General features: G+C 42.5%; 1 long non-coding RNA gene and 1 pseudogene across 1 annotated transcript; one reads left to right on the top strand and one right to left on the bottom strand.

The window, feature by feature from the left end:
- LOC106999726 (uncharacterized) lies at positions 1–26,456 on the top strand. The gene is made up of 3 exons (XR_013396885.1): positions 1–112; positions 24,284–24,418; positions 26,104–26,456. It is a non-coding gene; the product is annotated as an uncharacterized LOC106999726 (long non-coding RNA).
- On the bottom strand, positions 3,951–5,182 carry LOC700784 (SWI/SNF-related matrix-associated actin-dependent regulator of chromatin subfamily E member 1 pseudogene; annotated as a pseudogene).
- Positions 26,457–27,639: the final 1,183 nt, after the last annotated feature.

Raw genomic sequence — 27,639 nt, 5'->3', positions numbered from 1 at the left:
GGGTGGAAGAGAGGAAGAGGGAGAGAGAGTGAGAGAGAGAGAGAGAGAGAGAGAGAGAAGATGAGAATCCTCTGAGTCTGCAATCCCCACGCATCCTGCAGCTGCGCTAGAGGTCAGTTACATGCCTTTGAAAAGCTCGCTGCCTCCAGCTGCTCTCTGATGAGACAAGCACTTTTCCTCTTGCGCTAATAAATGCCACAACTCGGCTCATGGGGCTCAACACATGGCCTCCAAGAGTGGCAGACCTTACGGGGCTTAATTTAGAGAGCTGGGGAGCTCCGTGTAAACAACATCTAGGAGGAGCTAAGGGCTCTAGGAAGGAGGAGCAGGCAGGGACGGGAGGGAAGAGGGGAAACTGGAGTCTGGGAAGGGCTACAGCGCCTCCAAGCCAGGGCTCAGCTCTGAGCGCTCCAGCAGCATGGGGAATCTTGATGAATCCCGGAAAGGAGGAAGAGAGCCTCTGCAGGCGCCAGGCTCATCAATCTCCCTCTTTTGGACAGGGCTGCCTCTTGCATTTATTTATTTTTTCAGCAGAGTTCCTAATATTGAAAGGAATGGCAGTTTGGGGAGGATGCAGACAAGACCCTTGTTTTCCCCTCCCTGGCAATGCTGGAGTCCTCAGGTCTGTCGGTATTGCCACAATTTTGTGGTCATGGGCTCATGGGTCTAGACTGGAAAAATGCAGCCTGAACTGATGGGGCTGATGGGGAGGGAGGTGGTGAGAGAGGCAGGAAGGAGGAGAAAGAGAGGGCCAGGCTCCGCTCAGCCAATCTGAAGATCAGATCTTAAACAGTCATGGGAAACAATACTAAGGAGAGCCCTGCCTGGTCCTCTGTGATGCCTGCAATATTTGGGATGCACTGGGTCAGGGCCTAGGAGCTGGAAAACCTGGGCTGTTCCTTTAGTCTCCTCCAAAAACAGAGTTCTGTTTGACTAAGAGTTAACAGAACTCTTAGTCAGGGCTTTGATGCTGCTCCTGTTGACATTTGTAAGTGCTTCCTGCCTAGGCTTTATAATCATGAAACAATCATAACACCTGATGACTCTCTAATGCTTTTTTTGTTTACAAAGATCTGTGCAAATCCTAGGTCTCTCCTGGGGGAGTCTTGATTGTTTTTCATGACACACCTTCCTAGTGGACAACAGAATACTAGAGCTTAGCCTATTCAAAACTCCCCAAATCTCAGATACGGAAAGGCAGGCCAGAAAGGTTCAATGATTTGTGGCATATCATTAGACTGATGATAAGGGAAAAAAAATGCCTATGGAATTCCCTACCCGGGGTGCCTTGAAGGGCATTGCTTGTCTTTAAATTCCATGGCTTCGATATTGGTGGTTCGGGGAGGTGGGATGACTTAGTCTTGTGTCTAACCCTACTCAGATGCACAGGTATGATGGGAAGTTGAACACTTTTTAGAGCAAAGACTTAGTTAGCGTTATCTATCTAATAGCTGCCAGGAAAGAAGGATGGTAACCTGGTCAATCTTCAAGAAAACTAAGGAAGACTTACAATGTAACTAACCTCTGTGGAAGTGCTTTCCTTGCTACTTACTAGCTGTGGACCCTGAGTTAGTTACCCAATTGCTCTGTGTGTCAGTTTTCTCATCTGTAAAAGGCGAATGACAATCATTCTACCTTGTAAGTTGATATGAAGATCAAATGAGTTTTGTGACCAATGCTTGCTATGTAGTCCTTCAAAATGTTGTTACCATTCTTCTGTAGTTGACAACCTCGTCCTTCGGTCATCATGACCATGACCTCCCTATTGGCTCCATGGGTTGAAAATGTTCAGAGCAAAGCTGTAGAGCACACTGTGGCTCTTACTCTATGGCTAGGAGCTGATAGGAGGAGCCCTCTATGAAACTGGTGAGAAGGCTAGGGGTGCTGGCCCAGGCCACCCAGGCCACCTGGCCTTCACACTCTGGCTGGTGCTATAGGGTGAGGTCCCAGGATGTCATCCTCTTTTCCAGAGTAGCCTCAGCGGACCACCCTGCTTCTTCCCCTCTACAGGCCATCTCACTAAAGATTGGGTGTTCAGCCTTCAGACAATATTCTGCTTCTGTGTAGTACTTTCACCTTTTTCAAGCATCTTCTCATACATTATCTTTTTGTGTCATGTGCACTTTGATGAATGTAGGACAGTCATTCTTCTCTTTCATTTTCCCGTGAGCCAGATTTAATGAGGGAGTTTCTGGATTATCTTGGTAAGTTGGAGACATCTGCCTAACTTATCCATGACTTATTTTTCCTGCTACCAGATTGTTCCAAATGATTGTGCTGGCTGTGAGTTTAGAAGATCTGGCCTTTTGCAGAAATCCTGCTGTTCTCTTTTCAGCTTCCGGGTAAGGGAAAGGCCATTGGGGTTGCTCTCTCCTAATGAGAAGTGACTGTGAACACCAATGGATTCTGGAGAGATGAAGCTTCTCTTTGGGGCTGACAGTCACAGACAATCCATACCTGTTCTTTTTTCAATTTGCTCAATACAGCATTGAGCGTTTCAACAGATTCTGTGCCTGTACTATAAACGTGTATAAATACTAACAGACGTACACGTGCCTGCACAAACCTGTATCCGTAGTCACAGATTCTATCACATACTCACAGATAACATATACTCACAGATGTAAATACACAGTGTTATCACACAGTTGCATACTGTCACACCCATAGAGTCACACAGAGGCACACAGGCCGAGGCATGCATACATCCACACACAGTCACATATACAAACACAAAGGCACACTGATTCTCTCTCTCTCCATTCTCTCTCTCTCTCTCTCTCAGTTTTATACACACACACACACACACACACACACACACACACACACTCTTAGACAAAGTACCAACCCAGAAAAGAAATGCAGCAGAGGCGTTTGTAGCATTGCATACCCAGCTGGGTCTTGGGAAAGAGTCTCCTCTCCAGCGCATCATGGAGGGATGAGCTTTTGAGAGCAGGTGCTGGGTACCATCCCTGATTTCTTGCCGAGATTTCTATAGAGCTAATAGAGATCTCTGTCAGAGCTAATCTATACCCTGGATGTTTGCTGACTACCCTGATCCTCAGGAGGCAGGTGTTCAACCCAGGGACCAGAGTCGAAATTATTGGGAGACATAGTGTTACGAGTCGACTTGTTTTGTCCTCCTGCAAAAGATATGTTAAAATTCTAATCCTCAGTACCTCAGAGGTTACTTTATTTGGAAATTGGGTCATTGCAGGTGGAATTACAGGCATACCTCACAGATATTGTGGCTTCAATTCCAGACCACCATAATAAAGTAAACATTACAATAAATTGAGTCACACAAATTGTTTAGGGTGGTGATTGCTGAAGGTTGGGTTGGCTGTGACAATTTCTTAAAATTTTTAAGTTTCTTAAAATAAGATAACAATGAAGCTTGCCATACCAATTGACTCTTCTTTTCCAGAAAGATTTCTCTGTAGTATGTCATGCTGTTTGATAGCATTTAACCCACAGTAGAACTTCTTTGTAAATGGAGTCACTTTTCTCAAACCTTGCTGCTGTTTTATCAGCGAAGTGTACATAATATTCTGAATTTTTTTTTGCCTTTTCAGTAATGTTCACAGCATCTTCACCAGGAGTAGATTCCATCTCAAGAAACCACTTTATTTGCTCATCCATAAATTAATCATCTGTTCAAGTTTTGTCATGAGATTGCAACAATTCAGTCACGTCTCACTGAGTTAGGCTCCACTTCTAGTTCTCTTGCTGTCTCCACCACATCTGTAGTGACTTTCTCCGTTGAAGCCTTGAACCCCTCAGTGTCATCCATGAGGACTGGAATCAACTTCTTCCAGACTCCTGTTCATAAGAATATTTTGACCTCCTCCCATTAATCATGAATGTTCCTTTTTTTAAACCAAAAAACATTTTTCATTTAAAAAAGTATTTACAACACATAAAACACGGCAAGATTTATTCTTTTTTTCTCATTTCTGGTATGGGACCTTTGGCGGCTCCTCCACTATTGCGCTGTTGCTCTCCAAGCCAATGTTACTATCACTGGTTCCTTCCTCTGCCATACTGTCTACCCCCTCTTGCCCACTCTCCTTGTCCACAGGAGTAGACGTGCCTTCTTCACTGTTCTGTTGGCTCTCTGTCGTTTCTTCAAGGCATGCCTCATCCGTCTCCATTGGAATGTTCTTTGTCATCTTTCTTCTCCTCGCCTTTGCTGGCTGCTTGTTTTTCCTTAGGAACAATGCTGCTCTGTCTATGCTCAGCTTGCTCTGCCACCTCCTTCTCCCTTTTCTCCTGCCTTTTGTGGGCCTGTTCCTCCGCCTGTGCAATCTCAGCTGCAATTTTCTCCATATCCACTTCTACTTTCAGACCACACAACCTTTTAAGTTCATCGTTAAATGAATCTGTGCTTTCCAGGTGTTTCCTCTTCTTCTCCTGGTGTCATTCCTCTATTTGAAGAAGTTCAGCTTCTAGTTTTCGCTGATGAATGATTAAGGACTGGACCTGCCATTTGAGGATCTGCATTCTAACTGTTGTGACAATTGACCAGACATCTGGCACGCTCTCACTAAGGATTTCACTGATGAGGCAGTGGTTTCTCTGGAAATGGGCGGTGGCTATATGCTTCATTGGAAAGCTGTCATCATAATCATCTGGATCTTCAGGAGGCTAAATGTTCATGTATGGTTCTCCTTTCTCCATGCAAGACTGTCTCTGTCAACTTTCTTCCTCTAAAGCAGCTTCTGCACAACTTTTTGCATTTATGTAAGCAAGGTATCTGGGGGATTTATGACAGGCCTTCATAGATTCATTGTACTCTATCTTTTCTGCTTTGCATTCGTTTAAATATTCTTGTTTTTCTTTACCAGTGAGATCTCACCACATGCCACCAATAATCTTGCCAATCTCCCACAACTTTAAGTCAGGGTTGGAAGCCTTTACTTGGTCCCAGACCTTTCTGCCTGTACCTCATGTAGGGCATCAGCGGCTTATCTGGTGGCTTTGGGGATTTTGGTATCGTAATACCAGAGGATGCGGTGACCTGGCTGTTGGTGTCTGGATTCCCTTCAAGCCTGTAGTTGTTGTAGGCGAGATGACTGTATGGATTGTATCTCACAAACCCTGGTGTGCTGGGCATTTGTGTTGCAGGAGCTGGGGTGGGAGGTGGAGTGTAAGACGGTCTTTCCATGGGCAGAAAAAGTGGCTGAAGTTCCGGCTTCGCTTCCCTTTGTCCCGCACCATGATTGTTCTTAATGGCATCTAGAATTGTGAATCTTTTCCAGAAAATTTTCAATTCACTTTGCCCAGGCCCATCAGAGGAATCAAATCCTAGGGCACCTATAGCCTTACAAAATGTATTTCTTAAATAATAAGACTTGAAAGTCAAAATTGCTCCTTGATCTAGGGGCTGTTGAATGGATTCTTTGTTATCAGACAGGAAAACAACATTCATCTCTTTGTACATCTTTACCAGAGCTCTTAGGTGACCAGGTTCATTGTTAATGAGCAGTAATTTTGAAAAGAATTTTTTTTTCGAGAAGTAGGTCTCAACAGTGGGCTTAAAATATTCAGTAAAACATGTGATAAGCAGATGTGCTGTAATCCAGGCTTTGTCATTCCATTACTGGAGCACAGGAAGAGTAGATTTAGCATAATTCTTAAGGGTCCTAGGGTTTTCATAGTGGGAAATAAGCGTTGGCTTCAACTTAAAGTCCCCAGCTGCACTCACTCCTAACAAGAGTCAGGCGGCCCTTTGAAACTTGAAACCAGGCACTGACTGCTCCTCTTTAGCTGTGAATGTCCTAGAGGACATCTTCTTCCAATAGAAGGCTCTTTCATCTGCATTAAAAATGTGTTGTTTAGTGTAGCCACCTTCACCAATGATCTTCACTAGATCTTCTGGATGACTTGCTGCAGCTTCTACATCAGCACTTACTGCTTCACTTGGCATTTTATTTTACAGAGCTGGCTTTTTTCTTTAAACCTCATGAACAAAGCTCTGCTAGCTTCCAGCTTTTCTTCTGCAGCTTCCTAACCTCTCTCAGTCTTCACATAACTGAAGAGAGTTAGGGCCTTGCACTGGATTAGGTTTTGGCTTAAGGGAGTATTATGGCTGGTTTGATCTTCTATCTAGACTACTAAAGTCTTCTCCATGTCAGCAATAAGGCTGTTTCACTGTCTTATCATTTGTGTGTTCAATGGAGTAGCACTTTTAATTTCCTTCAAGAACTTTTCCTTTGCATTCATAACTTGGCTGTTTGGTGCAAGAGTCCTAGCTTGCAGCTTGTCTCAGCTTTTGACCTGCCTTCCTCACTAAGCTTAGTCATTTCCAGCTTTTCATTTAAAGTGAGAGAAGCGTGATTTGTCCTTTCACTTGAACACTTACAGGCCATTGTAGGGTGAGTAATTGGCCAAATTTTAATATGTTGTGTCTCAGGGAATAGGAAAATCCCAGGAGAGGGAGAGAAATGGAGAAACTAGCAGTCCATGGTGCAGTTCATATACATTTAGAACATATACAACATTTATTAAGTTCACTGTCTTATTTAGGTGTGGTTCACGATGCCCTGAAACAATTACAATAGTAACATCAAAGATCATGGACCGCAGACCACCAAGACAGACAAAATAAATGGTAATAACAAAGGGTGAAATATTGGGAGAATTACCAAAATGGGACACAAATACACGAAGTGAGTCCATGCTGCTGGAAAAATAGCACCAGTAGACTTCCTTGTTGCGGGGTTGCCACCAACCTTCAATTTGTAAAAAATGCAATTTCTGTGAAGGGCAAGAAAGTGAAGCGTAATAAGATAAGGTGTGCCTGTAGTTACATTAAGATGAGGTTGTGCTGGAGTAGGTTGGGCTCCCAATCAAATATAACTGGTGTGTTCATAAGAGAAGAGAGACACTCAGGGAGAGGTCACACGATGACAGAGGCAGAGATTGACATACCTGCCAGCCACGCAAGGCCACTGATTGTCCGCACACCACCAGAAGCTAGGAAAAGCCAAGGAAGGACTCAGAGGGTTCATGTCCTTGCCAACACCTGCACTTTGGAGTCTTAGCCTCCAGTGCTTAACTGTGGTTGTAAGTTGCCCAGTTTATGGTGCTTAGTGAAGGCAGCCCCAGGAAGCTAGGATATATGCATAATTTGAAGGAAAAAAAGATGTATTTAATATTTTACCAGAATTTTCTATGTGGAAAATCAAAACAAAATCCTCTTGTTCTGAAAAAACAGACATCTCAAATAAAGCGCCCACATTCCTCTAGGCTTCTGCATACAAGTAGAAGGCGACGGGTCTCTGCTCAGACCCTCCTGTGTGTCCGCATGTCACCTGGTCTGGGGTAGGAAGTGGCCGTCTTGTCATGGCAGCCTCCAAAACCTGCTCCTCTGCCCCAGCTCCTCTCTGGCTTTGGGTCCTCGCTCCACTCCAGCCACACAGACAGCCTCCCTTTTCTCAGACTCTCCAGGCAAGCCCCCTCTTCAGGCCCTCACATAAGCTCCTCCCCTGACTGGAAGGTTGGGACCCAGGCAGCACCCTGGCTCATTCCTTTAAACCTTTGCTTAAATGTCACCTGCTTGGTGAGACCAGCAATTCCTAACAATCACTCCTCCTCATTTCCCCTGACTTTGCTTTAATTTTTTTTTTCCAGAGAACCTATCGCTTTCTGACATACCATATAATTGACTGATTATGTAGATTGTGTATCTCCCCATGAGAATGTTAGCTCCAAAAGAACATGGTTTTTTTTTTTTTTTTTTTTCCTGTTTTTCATGCCCTGTTCCTAGAACAGTGTCTGGAATACACTAGGTGCTCAATACATATTTCTGAATGAATGGAAACTTAGTCTCCTGTGTATCTGACTTTCATCAATGTTACCCTCTGGGAAGAAGGAGATCCCTGAAGATTTAATGTTTAGACTTATATGGAGGAGATACAGGTTTAAGAAATGAAGAAGCTGCTGGGCGCAGTGGCTCACGCCTGTAATCCCAGCACTTTGGGAGGCCAAGGAGAGCGGATCACAAGGTCAGGACATCAAGACCATCCTGGCTAACACAGTGAAACTCCGTCTCTACTGAAAATACAAAAAATTAGCTGGGTGTGGTGGTGGGCGCCTATAGTCCCAACTACTCGGGAGGCTGAGGCAGGCTAATGGCATGAACCTGGGAGGTGGAACTTGCAGTGAGCCGAGATTGTGCTGCCACTGCACTCCACAGTCTAGCCTGGGTGACAGAGCAAGACTCCGTTTCAAAAAAAAAAAAAAAAAAAGAAGAAGAAGAAAAAATGAGAGGCTGTGCAGGGCAGTGGCAAAGGCCTTGAGCTGGGGCCTTGAGGGTCTCATCTGTAAAAGACAGATGAAGCCACCGGTTGCCTACAACCCACTTCACGGGCATGTTGGGAGGATGAAGAACTTGATGCATTTTAAAGTGCTCTGAGGTCCTTAAACAAAAGACATGCCATGGATATGGAATGTTATTACATAAACTAAACCCAGAAGTGTATCAGGAAATAGCTGAACTGAATCATAGCCAGTCTCAGAGCAATTTTTTTGCCTAAGAAATTTAATAGAACAGTCTACAAAACTATGATGCAATTTTCTTTCTTATCAACTGTTCCTACCTTCTAAATTTTAGCACAGGTGCTATCTTCTTTTTTCCTACACAGTAAACAGATCCACGATAAAATTTTGGGATTGGACTGAGGGTGGTTGGCTGTGCAAATAACTGGGCCATAAAAGTGTCTTTAGAATTTTTCTTTCTCTCTTTTTTAAACAGTGGTTCTTCTCATAGGAATAAAATGTATTACTCAGAACAAATGGCTGTGTATTTAATTATGTCGAACCTTAACACTTTTTTTTTGTTTCATATTTCATGTGTTCTGTGTTGTGTAGGGGATATTGAGAATTAGACTTTGTGGTATTCCTTCTTTTTTTTTTTTTTTTTGATGGAGTCTTGCTCTGTTGCCCAGGCTGGAGTGCAGTGGCATGATCTCGGCTCACTGCAGCCTCCACCTTCCGGGTACAAGTGATTCTCCTGCCTCAGCCACCTGAGTAGCTGGGATTACAGGCACCCACCATCACACCTGGCTAATTTTGTATTTTTAGTTGGCCATGCTGGTCTCGAACTCTTGACCTCGTGATCTGCCCGCCTCGGCCTCCCAAAGTGGTGGGATTACAGGCGTGAGCCACCACGCGCAGCCTATTCCTTCCTTTTAAGGGCAGTACACATAACTAGAACAGCAGTCATGAATGTCAGAACTACTGAGTGCAGCCTGTGAATGCGGTTTCCCTCCTCTGGCTTCTCCTCTTGCTGTTCAGTGCCCTCTGCTGTCTGGAAGGAGCCTGCTAATGCTTGGGTTAACTGCCTAGCCTACTTATATCACACAATGATTAGTTTTTCCTTCAGGTGATTTTACTAATAGTATGAACTGGCACCCATTACGATTCTGAATCCTATTAGGTTGCTGGTAAGTGTCTGTTATTGGCCATCCCCCTTGTTTAGAAAAATATATTAACAAGGAAGGGTTAACTTGCAAAAGTTGATCCTCTATTCTCGGTTCCTACCTTCCTGGAGGCCTAGCCCAAGGATAGATGGAGTGAACTCCAGGCAGGTGTGTCACGTTGTATAAAGGAGTAACTCAAAGTTCAGTTAGTACTTTAGTTCTGAATAAACATAGCTCTGGAAAGTCCCCTTCAATCCTGACTGTCCCATAGATAAATCTCCAGTCTTATATGTTAGGGCTTTCCTCCTAATTAACCACATTTATCAAAACATTTATTTTTTGATAATTACTATTTAAATTATTATTATTATTATTATTTGAGACAGAGTCTTGCTCTGTCACCCAAGCTGGAGTGCAGTGGCACGATCTCAGCTCACTGCAACATCCACCTCCCAGGTTCAAGCAATTCTCCTGCCTCAGCCTCCTGAGTAGCTAGGATTACAGGCATGTGCCACCACGCCTAGCCAATTTTTATATTGTTAGTAGAGACGGGGTTTCTCCATGTTGGCCAGGCTGGTCTTGAACTCCTGACCTTAGGTAATTTGCCCACTTCAGCCTTCCAAAATGCTGGGATTACAGGCGTGAGCCACCGCGCCCAGCCTAAAACATGATTTTTATCTCAGAAGGGAGAAAGTTGTAGTAGTTTAGACTTTGGACATTGGGGCTGGGTTAAAAATCTAGGTTTTTCCCTTTTACTAACTGTGTAACATTAGGCAATAATCATGTTAGCTTCATTTTTCCTATCTGTAGAAAAAATATCACCTACCCCATAGGGTTAATTTGAAGATTAAATACGAATATGTAAACAAAATTCTTATTTAAGGTTCTGGTATATTGTAAGCACCAAGTACATATTTTTTTTCATTTCTCCTTCATGTTTGATTCTAATTCCAAACTCAAAAGATATCTTTATTTCTTAGTTCATATAAAGGATTTCCTAGTCATCTGTGTATCTTTTTTCTTTAATATGATATTATCCTGGCTTGTTGGGTAGTAGGAAAGAGAAAAAGGAAAGAGAAGAAGATGAGAGAAATGGCTGCCGAAACACTTTCAATTCCACCTGTTATTATTTTGGTAGTTGTTGACGCTGCAAATGAGAACCAGAACATGTGGCTGGTAGATCACTCCAAAATGTTTTGTCCTTCGCTTAAAAAGATGTAACTTGGGCTTAAATAAGGTATGACACATCTGCCCAAAAGCAGATAAGGAAAAGTCATTCATCTGGAAGGGAAGTATTCTAGGATTCAAAATTTATAAATATTATACCGACCTATTCTTGACTAGCATTGAAACATGGGAAATCAACAATGTTTACTTAATTCCACTGATTTGTCATAACATTCACTGTTTGTGCTTTTATTTCCTATGGCCCTGAAAATTCAGAAGCAACTTCCAAGAAAAGTAGTTTAGGTTAAAAATCACCATTTTCGGCTGGGTGCAGTGGCTCACACCTGTAATCCCAGCACTTAGGGAGGCAGAGGGGAGTGTATCACCTGAGGTCAGGAGTTCGAGACCAGCCTGGCCAATATGATGAAACCCCATCTCTACTAAAAATACAAAAGTTAGCTGGCCTTGGTGGCACATGCCTGTAATCCCAGCTACTCAGGAGGCTGAGGGAGGAGAATCACTTGAGCCCAGGAGGCAGAGGTTGCAGTGAGCTGAGATCGTGTCACTGCACTCTAGCCTGGGTGACAGAAGGAGACTCTGTTAAAAAAAAAAATCACCATTTTCCCCCTTTAACCTGAGAGTCAGTTGACTGGAAAACAGGATGGTTCCCAGCAAGCATATAAAGCAGTTGGACCACCATGGCTGCCTTCTGAAGATGCTTCCCGGAGAACAAAGCACATCCTCTACAGAAACCTCTTGATCACCAAGTAGGGATGACACTTCTTTGTAGATGGAACACTATGAAGTTCTACCAAAGGAAGCTGTGGAGTTTTCAGTCTGAATTCTCATGAACTTTCCCTGCCTGGGTGATTTGAGATGCTTGTGCCTAAAACAGCTTTCTAGGCTGGGCTATTTCTTCCTCATCTTACCAACATTAGAGTTCTTTGAACTTTCAACATCTTTTACCAGAGAAATGGAAATAAAATGAGGAAGTAGGTAGACGGAGGTATTAGAACCATTTGCTCCTGAGTTCATAGTCACACTTACTTCAACACATCTCAACCTTTACAAAACCATTGGGATGAAGAACACAGGGGAAATTCTCTCAAAAGGGATTTTTTACTATACTGGTTCTAACCAGTGGCACACAGAAGGAAAATAAGTTTTTTAAAAAATTTTGTTTGTGTGTTGAAAGAACTTGTTATTTGTGGGTAGACCAATAGGATTGTGGTGTTCTAATTATGCACAGAAAATATCAATAAAGTTAACAGTAGAAACAGAGTCTCCTGTTATTATTTACATGAACTATCTGCCTCAGTCACTATCTTGGTGCACATGGGATCTCCATTTTTGTTGGGATCCATATATTGTAATGAAAAAAATAATGAATTTGGACTTACTTGCATTTGAATTCCTACTTCATAATTTATGGTGTGACTATGACCATCATTTATTTATCCAATTGATGTGGTGTGGCTCTGTATTCCCACCCAAATCTTACCTTGAATTGTAATAATCCCCACGTGTCAAGGGCAAGACAAGATGGAGGTAATTAAATCATGGGGGTGGTTTCCCCCATGCTGTTCTTGTGATGGTGAGTGAGTCTCATGAGATCTGATGGTTTTATAAGCATCTGGCATTTCCCCTGCTTGCACTCATTCTTTCTCCCACCACCCTGGGAAGAGGTGCCTTCCACCTTGATTGTAAGTTTTCTGAGGCCTCCCCAGCCATGTGGAACTGTGAGTCAATTAAACCTGTTTTCTTTAGAAATACCCAGTTTGGGGTATTTATTCACAGCAGCATGAGAATGGACTAATGCACCAATACTTATAAATATCTGCTGTGGAATATTTCCTGTGGCAAGTGTGTGTTGTGGCAAAGTAGAAGGAGTCACAGAAATAAGTAAAATATTATTAAGAGGAAAACTTCAGACAAATTAAAATTGTCTAAACAGAGCTTAATTGAGCAAAGAATGACTCATGAGTCAGGCAGCCTCCCAAACCAGGATAGGTTCCAAGAGACTCTGGTGCTGCTGTGTGGTTGAAGATTATTTATGGACAGAAAATGGAAAATGACATACAGAAAGCAGAAGCGAGGTACAAAACAGCTGGATTTGCAGTTGACCAACCAGCTTCATCTTGTCTGCTGCCCAGAAAAGCCAATGCACCAAGAACAGCATGTTTTGCAGCAAAGAAAGCATTTAATAATTGGAGGGCCAGCCAAGTGAAAGGACAGTAGATAATTGTCAAATCTGTCTTCCCAATAATTCAGAGGGTAGGGTTTTTCAAGAATAGTTTAATGGGCAGGGCAGTGGGGAATGGGGAATCTTGGTTGGTTGGGTTGGGAATGGAATCATAGGTCAATGAAGCAGTCTTCTTGTGCAGAGTTAGTTCCCTGGGTGCGGATGACAAGACCACTTATGTCAGTTTCTTGGTATGGGTTAGTAATCTTGTTGGTGCCAGCTGGTCTATCAGAATGAAGGATCTGAAAAATACTTTAAACAATAATCTTAGGTTTATAAGACTGATGTTATTTCTAGGCACAGCTACATGACTCTTGAACCATAATTCTGACCTGTGGCTAATTTGTTAGTTTTACAAAGGTGGTTTGGTCCCTGAGTAAGGAGGGGATTACTTTCAGAAGAGACTGTTATCATCTCTGATTTAACATTAAACTCTAAACTAAATTTCTCCCAGAGTTAACATGGCCTATGCTCAAGAATGTACATACACAGATTTTGAGGTTAGAAGCAAGATAAAGTCAGCTATGTCGGATTTCTCTCACTGTCATACATTTTGCCAAGGTGGTTTCATATAGGTTACAGCTTGGTGTTTCCCTTATTTGAATATGATTTGAACAGTTGGCTGCCTTCAATTGGCTGAAACTCAGTTACTGGTGTAAGAGTAGGTTATGGTCTGTTTACACATCCAGTTAAGTTATAGTTTACTATGTATGGAGAAACTTTTGGGCCAAACCGATAATATGTAAGGAGGCAGTTTTAGGTTAAGCTTATTTTAACACTGTGTAACTAGTAATGTGTAGCCATAGTGTCTCATAGGAAGCGCAGAAGAACAAGCAGAGCTATGCTCAGAGACCCCTAAGTTCAGCTGGGGTGGGAGTGTTCAGAGATTTCTTGGAGGTTGTTTGAACTGCATCCTTGAAAGGTCAGTAGAAGTTAGCAAGCTGGTGTGTCAAGAAAGGGAGGCATGAATCAAACATATTGAAGAGCACAGGAAGGTCATGGAGATGAGAAGCTGAAGGTAGACCTGTACATGGAAGGGTGGGTAAAGGTATGGTGTGGCGATGGCGAGAAAAGGTGCTAGGGACATGAGCAAAAGCTAGAGTATGGAAGTCCTTGTATAACATGCCAAGGCCTTTCAGATCTCTTCTTAAGGTGATGGAGACACTTGACTCATCTTAAGAAGTAGATTGATTGCCTCAGGTTTTCAGCACAGAAAGACCATGATGATGGTGACATGAAAGCCTGCCTGGAATGGGGAAGTCCACACCTTCGAAGGCTTGTGGGAGCAAGAATCTTAGATTGGTTAGAGGAACATGGGGCTTGCTGTCAGACCATGTTTGCGGAATATCTAGGCACTGATGCCCTCTTCCCGGGTGAGAATGGAATGAGAAAAATAGAAACATGAGGGCAGGCCTGAGGTTTGTCAGGTCTTAAGGCATGGTGGAGGAAGGAATGTAGATAGAAAAGGCAGACAGGGGCAGACAGGGAGGAAGGAGGAAAGACTGGGAGAAGGCAAGGAAAGAGGTTTAGAGAGGGCAGGGTTAGCAGTGGTGTCAAATACTTCTGGGGGGGTCACATGGGTTAATTGTAAGAGAACATCTGCTAAGTATGAGAACTTTGATGATAATTAACAATAAAATTATTCCAGAGAAGACAGGCATAACTGGGATTGAGAGCAAAGGCAACATCTGGTGACTCCTCTACTGACACATCTACATTTCTACTCTTACCCTCTTCTCGTGGGTTTCCTATTAGTGATAAGGAAATCCTTGGAAAATGGTTGTTGCAGAAATTCCATCTTCTCTTTGTGAAGCCACATATGTTAAAAGAGTTACATTCAGTCTTCCTCTTAGAGCCAACTAGGGAGCATCATTACCAAGAGGAAAAACATCAAGTTACTTTGCATTTTGAAACTGAAAAGTAGGCAAAAGAGGTTACATGGATTTACTCAGTTCCAAAAAAATGAAAAGAAAAGAAGAAAAAAAGACACACCGTGATCACAATTTCTCTAAGCAACACCATAAGTGCTATTATCCTCTGTGATTATTTTGACTTGATTTGAAATGTTTATTCAAATACTTACATGAATGACTAATCAAAAGGATTGTTAAAACTGCCTTACATATGTAAGACACCTTCACAATAATAACAAGGTTTGCTGGGAAGTTATATTATGTTTTTAATTGCTTTTGTCAGTCAAAACTATCTGCTGAGCCCCCACTTGAAGCTGAATGCTGCATTTGAGCTGGGGATAGCAATACAGAGAAAGCCCAGGAAACCCTTGATTACTACCAATGCTTGAGGCATGCGTGTTCTGCTTAATTAGATTTTCAGGTGAGCTCCTGCTGAACCCTTTATGAACCATCATAATTTTTGTTTCAAGTTTTAAAGAAATCTTGGTCAAACTTTCTGGAAAGACAAAGACCCTATCATGACATCTCTTCTCTGGTTCTAATTGAAATAATCAACATGCTCTAAAAATAGGAGAAACCCTGTATCAGTACAGGAAACAGAGGAGGGAAGTCATTCATGGGGAAAAAATTGAAGACATTTCTACTGGATACAGCCCAGAAAGGTCACAGTTGAAGTACAAAAGCATCAGCTTTGGAGGTAGATGATCAGATTTCATTTCCAGCTTTGCCAACCATTGAGCCACTGGGCCCTACAGTTTACTGGTGGCTCAGAATTCTCATAAATAAAATGGAGCTGCAGGATCTAATGACTTGCTGAGTCCTCTTTAGTTGTAGGTGTCTATGACGCCACATTGGTTAAGTCACAGGCAGTATAAAGTGGTTAACAGCATTTGTTCTACAGTAGGCCACATGGGTTCAAATCCCACATATTTTACATTCTAGCTATGTCATGCTAGACAGATCACTTGAATTCTCTAAGCCTCAGTTTGCCCATCTGTAAAAGGGGTATAAAAATTCCTACCTCTCCAGATTCTTGTGAAGACAAATTTAGATAATATATGTAAAATCCTTAGCAAAATGTCTGGCGTATTAAACACTGGGTAACAGCTATTATTATTATCATCATAATTATTTATTTTACCAAAGGACCATCTCAAGAAAGTTATAATCATTTCTGTGCATACATATATTCATAAATGCAGTTATTATAACTCTTGTTTGGAATGTGGAAGCAGATATCATCATATGCATATATATGTGTGTGTATACCTATAATATATGTATATATGTGTGTATTGTTAATCATATACACTGTACACACATGTATATGAAATATATGTGTACATATGTGATAAGGAGATGTTGGAATGATTAGTGACCAAAGATAAAGATGATGAATTTTGAATGGTTTTCCATAGTATATGAATTTTAAGTGTAGTTTTGACAGGATGAAAAAAGTCAGAATAGGTTAGGCAGGAGTCTTATTAGTATGCATAAAAAGACCAAAAAGTACATTTGGCTAGTTTGTTTAATTGATATATTTAGTAAAAACAAGCAAGGAAGCCCAGGAAGGGTCCTCAGCAGCTACCTCGGCCCAGTAGAGAACCTGTGCTTGACTCTCCTCTTCAGCCTTTGGAGACATTTTAGTGATGGGGGTGTCTTCAAAGTCTATCAGAAGCAGCTCCAGAGACACCATCACCCCCATGGATTTGTCTGTTAAACTACAGCTAGAATCCAAAACTCCCAAGGCAGAATCTAATGGGGTGGATCAGTTACCATTCAATATGGCACACTCTTATTGGGCAGAGTTCTTGGGCCAGGTCAGCTCTGAGGCTGTGGAGTTTCTCGGTTTACATTTGCCTAGAGTATTGTTAGGGGTTGAATCGTGTTTGCCTAAAAGAGATGTGTTGAAATTCTAATGCCCCTGTGCCTCAGAATGTGATCAGATTTGGAAATAGTGTCTTAACAGAGGTAATCAAGTGAAAATGAGGTTGTAAGTGTGGGCTGTAATTCAATATGGCTAGTGCCTTTACAAACATGAAAAATTTGGATACAGAGACAGACATACATAGAGTGAAGACAGTAGGAAGATACACAGGGAGAATGCCCTATAAGGATAGAGGCAGAGACTGAATTATGCTTCCACAAACCAATGAACATCTGGGGCTACCAGAAGCTGGAAGAAAGGATCCTCACTCTACAGATTTATAAGGGAGCAAGGCCTTGCCAACACCTTGATTTTGGACTTCTAGCCTCCGTAACTGTGGGACAACATATTTCTTTGTTCTCAGCCACCAACTTTGTGGTTTATGGCAAACCTAGGAAATGAATACAAGTAACCTTCCTGGTCTTGTTTTTTGTGGCCAGGGTGGAAGTTCACATCATCCAAACCATGCCAATTCCTGAAGAAGGAGCAGCAGAAGTCAGCTTTTCCGGGGAGGTGGTGCGTATTGCAGGAGTGCAGCATTTCGTAGATTGATCAGCGTAGACTTGATTTGATTAAGATGAGGCTTCAGCAAATGTCTGATGAGGTTTTATGCCTTGGTGTTTCACAGCATTATTCACTTATATTTAGATGTCCAATTACTCAATTATATGACTAGATAATGTCCAACCAATAGACTGTGATGTCCTCGAGGGCTGGGATCATGTCTTGCTATTGGCAGGCAGTGTCGTAGAGCGTTGTGGCTCTGGAATCACCCTGCATGGATATGAATCCTAGCTCTTCCAGTTCCTTAACTTACGCCTCCATTTCCTCATCTATTAAACGAAGACGATAATATCATAATAGTACTTATTTATTGACCTATAGATCAAGTGAGTTATCTTATATCAGGAAATTAGGTATAATTTCCTGCTGGGGACAAAGTAAATATCCCATCAATATTAGCTATTATATTAGTTTTCATATTTCCCAGAACCTATCATAGGCCACATTATGCATTATGAACTCAATAGATATTTCTTGAAAAATAAGAAAAATCGTGTTGTTTTGAGTGAAATTGTTACACTTGGCCAAGTGATGTGGGGAAGGACATACCAGGGGAGTGCTGGAGATTTTAATCGGCCTAATCTTTGTCTGCAGCATTAATCACTGAGAAATAGAAATGTAGGTCCTCGTGGCCACAGAGCCTCGTGTTTTCTTTCGTGTTTGGTACAGGACCAGGATTGAGACCCTTTGAGCTCTCACGTGTCCCTGACTCCTTTCTTGGGAGTCTACGAGGCAAGAGACACAGGACAGGCCACTTAGAGGAAGCTTGTTACACACCTGCTGGGTTCACAAAAGAGCCATTAGCCACCAGGACTGATGATTCATTGCCTGCAGAGTGATTTGGGAAAGAGGTTTCCAATCCAATCCAGCATAAGACAGAGGGGGAAACAGTTAGCATTTACACTACTGAGAAAAGGAAAAGAAAGAAAAATGATCCATTACTTGTTAACAGAGTAAAGCCTGTGGAATCTTTCTGCTTTTTGCTTGTGGGGGGAAAAAATAGAAAGGCAAGATGATTTCCTTACTAGGTAATGTACAACTACTTTCCCCTTCCCACTGTTGTTTCCAAACCATTTCACTGACTTTTATTCATCACTTCAAAACTCACGCAACATTTGTTTAAACTTCTGAAGCAGTGTCAACATTGCCAGGCCACAGAGCCTCTGCCTAATATCACCACAAATTCATATGGACCCCTAGCCAAAACGGTGATATAGAAAGGCCCATTATAAAGCTAGGTGTTCCCGTTGAAATCCATGGAGACTCTCCCTCTTTGAGCCTTGCACTCTCGGCACTACGTAGACATGAGTCTTTGCAGCAAGTCTGAGATTTAAAACCTTGTCATTCAGCAATGTAAACACACACTTTTGATTGACAATTCTTACTTTTAAAGGGAATGGAGCAGGCAAAAAGGTATTTGTGAGTCCCTCTGCAAGGCACTCGTGATGCTGTATTTTTAGCCTGGGCTCAGCCCTCTTATTTAATGATCGACAGATATGGAATCTTCCAGGAACATGATGCCATATCAGCATGACCAGCTCTGTCACTGGTTACTATATCTTCTCTCTCCCTGGCTGGGGCAGCAAGCATTCTCCCATCCTTAAAATGACATGTCAATGGCAGTTCACGATGTGCCAATATTTGGGGTCTTGGCTGCAGACGCCTTCCAGAGCACAGCACCCCTGGGACTGGACAAGAAAGAGCCATGTTCAGGCCAACCTGCTAATGCGCCAGCCCCTTAGCAGAAGAAGTTCCTTTCTCTTGCCCTCATTCTTTCCTTCTGAGAAACTCGCCATCTGAAGTCAAGTGTGCCTCTAACACTTTCAGGAGATTATCACTTTCCTCTTTGTCATCTTTAAAATTTTATTATTGCCTTCAACTCCACCTCAGTTTTCAGGACTTGATCCCATTCTTTTCATTTTGAAAATAGCCCGGGGCCAAGACGGAAAAAGAAACAACCTGCAAACCAATTTTTAAGCAGTTTTTAACTTACCAAAAATGTCAAGTTATTGCACCTTTTAAATCTCAATAGATCTATTTGTAGAAATTATACCAAAATCAGCAATTTCCTTGTTCTCATCTTCCCTTAATCACTCCTCCAATGAGTTTGGGCAGAAGTACCCCTGTGTCCAGGTGGCTGTGGGAGGCCCTGTAATTGGGTGTAATCAGATCCCAGAGGAGCTTTTCTGATGAGGCTGAGATTCTTTTGACAGGAACTTTTGAGAAGTAGAGTCGATGTAATGAAGTCCAGAATTTTCCAGACTCCTCTTAATATATCCATCATGTCCAGCCACATCATTGACATGTTGATTCTCTTGTTTCTGATTTCAGCTGTCAGAGTCGGTAAAATTGCCCCGGCAGCTTTAGCATATGTGGCAGAACACTGACAAGATGTTACTTACACCTAATTAAGGCTGAGAGCATCATAACGGTCCCGGCATGCTAGCAACCTGATTTCCTCTGGTTTCGAGTTTTCTGGATCTTGACCTCAGCACTTTGAAAGTCAGGAGAATTTGATACAGGGACGTTTAGGAATATTGGCATCGCCACACTTTGACTTTTATATCAAAATGGAAAACAGCAGAACAAAGAGAATTTGGCAAAAGAGATGGAAACATCACACCTAGAGGGTCAGAATGGGATAGCTGACCTGATAAGAATGACTGGACGGACTAAATGACCTTTGGCTCTCTCCTGCTGTTTTTACTTTGTCTCTGTGAATGGGGGTAAATCCAGCAGGACAGGTAGTAGATGGATAGTAAGAAAAATCACACGCAGGAAAGGGAAAGAGGAAATGAATACTGGGCTTAGCACAATGACTGAATGTGACAGTGCTAAGCTTAATCACAAGCAACTGTTTCGAACAATCATTATTAAAAAGGCTGTGGGATATACTCCAGGGAAAAGAAAACATCCCCAGTGCTTGAGTCATTTAAAAGACATTTAGATGGAACCCTCCGCAGTGGCGCAGGCTGGAATTGCTCTTTTGTGGCCTGGGCTGGGGACTGGTGCCCGCCCCGTTCTGACTCTTCAGCCTCTACCTTTGTCCCCTGCTGACATAAGGCTGCTGTGATGGACAAGCCGTTCCCTCACATGGCAGAGTGAGGTTACCGAAAGCCCCAGGATGTAGAACAGTCTGACCTCTCCTCCACCCCCTCTCCCAGCCCCCTGTAAGAATTTACAAATCCAGTTAAGGGTGAAATTTTGCCATTTCCTCTGTGGAACACAGAGGTTTTATGCGATGACAAGTGAATGGATTTCTTCTCTGCTGAAGTCTCCAATTCTCATACAGTTGCCAGAGGCAGAAAAAAAAAAAATCAGCACTTTGGCAGCAATAAACAGCCTTTTGCTTTCAAAAATGCTTCCAGGTTTTTTTTCTTCTCCTCTCTCTTTTAAAAAATTTCTTCTTTTATGTATGTGTGCATGTAGGAGGGAGAGTGATATTTAGTTTCCTTTTGCTTGGTAGGAGATAAGGAACATTTGAGATGAAATCACAAATTGTCCAGCTCCTTGTCGGATGGATCAGTGAGGTTTCTCTTCTCTTCCCTCTTTGCGAACTCCAGGGTCTCGTGAATTCCTTGGCAGGGGCCTGTTCTTCTCTCGTAGAGGGTTAGTTACAAAACACATTCATAATGTTCCTGGCTAAATGTCCCAGCCAGGAGTCAAGAAGAACTCAATTTCCTGGCCTGACTTTTTTGGACTCTGACCACTCCAGGTGTTGCGACTGCTCAGGAAATAAGAGGCAGAACATGTGTGCGTGTTTTTAAAAAAAGCACAGAGCGCTTGCTGGGGACCCAGATGCGTAGCTGGGCTATTGGCCTGCAGCACAAAGTAGATCCTGAAAGAAAAAGGAAAGAAAAAAGAAAGTTAATAATTATCGTAAAAACAAGATGGAAAGTTTCAGGGATTTATGTGATTTGATAGGATAGGCTATTTCTGAGCTTCCTGTGAAGCCAGGCAACATCTCCCCTGGGCGATGCATGGATGGGTTATTTCAGCATTGGGAAGTTGGGGAGGAGTTTTAATCAAAGGGCTCAATGTTTTGTTGACTTCTTCATGAGAAAAAAGATGAGAAAAAAATCAGGTTCATTTGAATACTTAGCAGACTTAATAAGTTTAACAAGAAAACGGTTTTACCTTGGTAACAGCCAGGCTCAAACTAGTACCCCTGAGGAACTGACTGTTATCCACTGGAGAATCCTGTGTTTTAAAATCTTCTTCCTTTCCTTACCTCAAGCTGGAACAGAAGAGCATATCAAACACAAGTGCCTTGCCTAAGCTGTCCATATAGGGCAAACCTCTGGCTTTTCTGATTGGCACAATCTCCTAGTCTTGCTGGGAAGGCTGAACATCAGGTCATCATAGAAATTTTGAACTGGAAGGACTGCAGGGTTTATCTTGCCAACCATCACACTCCTAACCACCACCATTTAAGGGATTAGGAAACGGAGACCCAGAGGAATTACATGACTGGCTGAAGGTTCACAGGTGATTAGTAGCATAATTAAATTCCATGACCAGAGGATAATCCTCTTTATTCCTTGCAGAGTTCCTTCCCCTTTACCAACATTTCTTGAAGTATGCACTGTGGAAGAATGCCAGCTCTATATAGTATGTTAATACATTTTATGCAAAGCAGCTGTGGGTAGGGAGGAGAGAGAAAGAGAAAGAGCGATCTTTGAGAATCTTGATTTAAGAACTTTAGAAAATGTTGGATTATGCTAAGTTAAACAGGTTTGTTTACAGTGATATTTCTCTCTTATAATTTGATAACTCTTTTTGGTTGCAGCATCTCAAAAATGACTACTTCTGTAGAACACACTTAGGGTAATATTTCCTGGCATTCAGTTCAGCCCTTTTTCTGACTAGTTGAGTTAGCAAGTTTGTGTGCTTTCACTCATCTTGGCCTATAACTTTTCATTTGTCAACTACCAGGAAAAATGTTTTATTTTGGAATGAACATGAACCCTGCTTCCAACCTCAGTCCTGGCACATCTATTCATACCTCCCCAAATCAACCATTAACCCCTCTAGGCCTTAGTTGTTTCATGTGGAAGATGATGATTTGGATTCCATGATCCATAAGGTCCCTTTGATTAATTTACTATTTCTGAGTTTGAAACGTGGTTGTTTTCTGTCTGAGCTTGGAGGAAACATGAAGGTAGAGGAGATATGCCCAGTCTCCCACTCAGGAGGTTGATCTTAAGCTCTCAGGTTCTAAGGGATTTTTATATGGAAAGATTGTTCTCAGCAGTAAACAGCCCAGAAAAAAATATCCTAATACAAGCATGAGAATAATTCATAATGGATAGCCTGGAATCCTAAAATTCAGAGTTTCAGGTAAAAATTTTTAAAACATTAATTAGAAAGAAAAAGTATATCTTAAGTGTTTGTATTTCAGAGACAGCAAAGGCACCTTGAATTCTGGACTGAAGTCTACGTGGGAGCTTCCCTTCACCACTGCAGTTCCCTCTATTGCTGGTTCTAATGTGCACATGCAGTGTGCTCTTGGTACCTGGGCTGAAATTCTTTTTTTTTTTTTTTTTGAGACAGAGTCTCGCTCTCTCATCCAGACTGCAGTACAGTGGCATGATCTCAGCTCACTGCAACCTCCATCTTCTGGGTCCAAGCAATTCTCATGCCTCAACCTCCCAAGTAGCTGAAATTAAGGTGCATGCCACTATGCCTGGCTAATTTTTGTATTTTAGTAGAGAGGGGGTTTCATCATGTTGGCCAGGCTGGTCTGGAACTCCTGACCTCAAGTGATCCTCCCACCTTCGCCTCCCAAAGTGTTGGAGCTACAGGTATGAGCCACTGTGCCCAGCCTGAAATTCTCAAGAGTGGCTGAAAACTATAAAGTATAATCTCAGTCCATTTTAGCAGAATATATGATTGCTTCCTGTAAGTAGGGTTGAAAGGGGTATTTATAGAAAAAAAAATCAACAACAAAATCGAATGCTTGTCTATGGAAAATTCCCATTAAAACGATAGGCGTTCCTCTCAGGTACTAAGATTCCTCAGGTAACTGCCTGAGGTCCTGGGGCATCCAGGTAATCATAGATCATAATTTCTCCTCACCAGTTTGCATGTTTCATTTAGGTATTCTCCAAGGAGAGGGGTCCTTTTAAAGAATGAGTACCAAGCATCCACTCTAAAAGGAAGATGGAGAAAACCAGTGGAAGGCCTTCCTGTTGGGTATCATGTGGATTTGCCCTTGACTCTTGGGTTCACTCAGAGTCCTCTGGTGTCCCGTTTCCAGCTGAGCTGTGCATGCACCCTGGGGATTCAGTGGAAGAGGTGACATCTGCTGACCCTCAGTCATTAATCAAGCTGCCTGCGCAGAACCATTTCCCAAGCAGGGCTGCAGCTCTTGGGAGCTGCTGAATCAAATGGCGAAAGGCAAGAGCTTATGCCCTGTCCCTGAGTTCTTGAGAGGAATTAGATGATGGAGATGGGAGGGAGTTGATGGTAGATATGAGAGTAAAGAAAAGGGACTTGAGGGAAGCTGAATTGAGGGGATACGGCTGTCCTTTTAATTGTGGGAATTTTGGGGTACACATTCATCCTTCATACTGACTGATCAAACGACAATCCATTGACTTCAATACTGTGTTCGGTTGAAAAGGGCTTACCAGAAGACCTGTACCTTCAGCCTGAGGCTGCCTTGTGACATAGGGTGCCATCTTCCTCCTCCTTAACTCTAGAGGCAGCTTGCCCTTGGCTGTTTTCTGAAGGGGACCTTTGAATCCCAAGGGTGGAGGGTGTGGCCTTTGAGTTGTAACTACCGAGTAGCAACTCGTTACTTGGTAGCAATTTGCTGCCAAACACCTGTCTTGCTTCCAGGATCAATCTGAATCCAGCAGTGCTGAGAAAACCCAAGAACTACATGGCTGACATTTCCCATCAGAGAGCTAACAGGTCAGGTAGAAAAGCCGGGTCCCTCCATTCCTGATGTTCCCATCTTTAGGGAACATTCTCATCATCCTGCAACTGGTAACAATTTTCTAAAATTAGACTTTTTCTGTTTCATTCTGTCCCTTCTCAGGGCCCCTGGCTTTGCCTTCCCGCCCACCAGCCCTGGTTAATGGAGCTTTTGTTCTGCCTGATGCTGCCTTGCTAATCAGAGTGTATCATATGGGAGCTATCAGGAGAGTGGGGCCTGCTTCAAGAAGGAACACAGGTAATCTATGAGTAAGCCTTCGTGGTTCGGTGACAGAATGACATCCTAAAGAGGGTGGATGGGGTCTATGGACGTACGACACTAAGAATAGAAACCTGTTAGCTCTCACTCAAGGGTTTTCAGTTTTCATTAACCATGACTTCCTACACCTCTCTAATATGGAAATGTTTGTGGGTTTTTCCAGCTTCCCAGATCCCTTCCTGCTTTGAAGTGAGCTGTCATTTTCTAGATTGTTGTTGCCTGGGAAACTGTGGCCCAGTTTTGGCCTCAGAAGGCATTTTAGTGGGCATGAAAGACTTTCCAATTGCTACCCCTCCAGTAGGGGTCATTGCTTACAAAGCCATCTCCCCCTAAACAGCTCCATTTCAGCACAAAAAGTAAATGGAGCAGGAGGTTATGTTTACAGGTTGGGGCAGGTTTGCATCAAATACATTTCTGAAAAATACCTTGAAGTTCAGTGTTTTGTTGTAATTTCCTAAAGGAAAGAAAAGCTATCATTCATTCATTCATTCATTCATTCATTTATTCATGTATTCAATACATGCTAATTAACATTGTCCTAGGTGCTAGTAACACATGAACAATATGAACAAACTCTCCAAGTTCCTTCTGACTCTCAGGAGAGTCAGACAATAAAAATACCCAGACAAATAAACAAGATGATTGCTTTTATGATAAGAAGCACTGTTTGAGTGCAGAACACAGTAAACTTGTGTCAGAGTGTTCTTTACTCCCAAATTATGACAAAAATGAGACTTTTGTATTGTGCTTTACAACTAGCAAAACCTTTTCATCTATATCATCCTGTCCTCACAACAACCTCATTGGAGACACAGTGAGTATTATTATCACTTTACAGATGAAGCAATAGAAGCACAGAGAGTTTAAGGGACTTGCACAAAATCACATGTCGATAAACTATAGACCCAGTACTTAAAGCCAGATCTTCTCACTCTAAATTTAGTGCTCTTTTTCCCTGCTTTTCCAAGTCTCCACATCTCCAAGATTATGGGGTTCATGAGAGCTACTTTGATAACAGTCAGGGACTGATGATTGAGCAGAGAGAGGAAGGCGGGTTAGTGGGGAGGCCTGGGAAGCCCTTTAGCCAAGAATGAGTTTTTCACAAGAACAGGAAAGTTCCTTAAGTGGCCTTTGGCTTTGCAGAGGCTCTGCTTCATCTCTTCTTGACGTTGTCCCTGGGAAGAGGGGAGCTGGGGTGGATGCGATGGGGAAGGAAGGGAAGGTTGTCATTTCAATGTTGTCTGTTATTCATCCACATAGCCCCTGGGGCCCTATTTTCAGACTTGTCTGCTTGCCCAGAAAGGGGCAGGCCCAGGATTCACAGAAATTAGAAGCACATACACTTGGCCTGGCCAACGGCAATGATGAGGAGAGATGCATGCCGGTTTAAACCAGTGCCTTCAATGCTCAGGAACAGCATAGCTCTAGGAAGAGCAGGGAACTCTTTTCTGTCTGCTTAAAAGTGAAGGCCTCTAATCAGAATCAGAGCTTCATTGAATTGCAATGAATTTTGGCTACGACAGTCCAACAGCATTATTTCACAGACAAAGGACCGAGAGGTAGTGTGACTTGGCCAGAGTCATGCAGTGATTTAGTGAATACCAGAGCTGGGGCAGGGATGCAGCCCTTCTGACTCCTGACGCTTTGTCTCTCCTCCTCATCAGGTTGCCTTTAGAGTTGGCTACAAAACTTAGAGCTTGGTGATGGCTCAGGCACAAAAGAGCTGGCTGTACTTGAGGCTGATTTCCATTCTACCTGTGACTATTACGTTCAAGGTAGTGAACCCTTGAAGCCTCTGGCATCCTGATCCCGTAATTACTGCAGAGAAAAGAGGTAAATCAAGATCTGCTTGGGAAACAGCATCATCATCAGTTCTGGCATGTGCATCTAAGCAAGCCGTGCCTCTCAGGAAGGATCTCACTCTCTGTTGTAACTGTATCATACCTTTTACAAAAAGTCACTTTGAGGTCACTTTTTTTTTGTCCAGTATTTCAATACATTAAATGCAATTACTTCATTGTTGATTTACCTGTCATTACAGGCATGTGTTTGAACATGATTTATTGAGTGAGTTTTGTGCCAGTTGACTTGCAATAGATTGCACAATATTCAAAGGGGCTCATTTGCTTGGCATTACATTAGAGGCATGATGATTGCAACACAAAGCAATGTAAATGAATTCTGAGAGGCTCCATCATTCATGTTGTCATGTACTGAACCCTATTATTATTTATTACCATAATTGTACTGTGTTTCCTGGGGCGATAAATTAGGACTGATGGGCCCTACTGACAGTCAAGGGCTGGACTCGCTCTATATAATTTAATAGGGATACTGTAGGGTCTGTGTGTTTGGAGGAGATTTTGGTAGTGGTTAAAAAAAATGAAAGTTTTTTTTTTTTTTTTTTTTTTTTTTACAAAAAGTATAAAAACCTTCCAAAGTTCTTTTTTTTTTCCCTCTCTCTCTTTAATGCCTTGGCTGCATTTTAAAGTCTTGATAAAAGCTGAGTTATAAGAAAGAAAAGTTCTGTCTTTCAGCACAAGATGGTTAGAGTTCATTGCCTCATGCCACAGTCCTTGCCACATCAAACACTTGTGGGTGGCATTAACTCTCAAACAAACCAGGCATTATCATGCCTAAGGAATCTAGAATCAGCTGCAAACCCAATGGTCAGCATGATGGCAGCCCTAGGAACTTAGCATATTACCATAGTAAGTCTGATGGACCCTTGGGGATCTGATCTGATCTGACAGGCCAATATTTCTGAAGAAATTGAAGGGTCTGTTTTCCTAGAGCAATGGAATAGGAGCATTGCAGATTATAGATACAAAATTGCTGTACAGGATAGAAATGTCTATGCAAATACCAGCAGAATGTATTATTAAAATCACACAATGGGGCTGGGCTCGCTGGCTCACGCCCGTAATCCCAGCAGTTTGGGAGGCCAAGCTGGGCGGATCACTTGCGGTCAGGAGTTTGAGGCCAACCTGGCCAATGTGGTAAAACCCATCTCTACTAAAACTACAAAAATTAGCCGGGCATGGTGGCATGCGCCTGTGGTCCCAGCTACTTAGGAGGCTGAGGCAGGAGAATCACCTGAACCCAGGAGGTGGAGGCTGCAGTGAGCTGAGATCGCCCCACTGCACTCCGGTCTGGGCGACAGAGTGAGACTCCATCTCAAATAAATAAATAAATCAAAT

The sequence above is a fragment of the Macaca mulatta genome, chromosome 8 (genome assembly GCF_049350105.2).
Source record: "Macaca mulatta isolate MMU2019108-1 chromosome 8, T2T-MMU8v2.0, whole genome shotgun sequence".
Taxonomy (NCBI): Eukaryota; Metazoa; Chordata; class Mammalia; order Primates; family Cercopithecidae; genus Macaca; species Macaca mulatta.
Note: the sequence above shows the minus strand (reverse complement) of the source record. Positions and strands in the feature narration are given on the sequence as shown.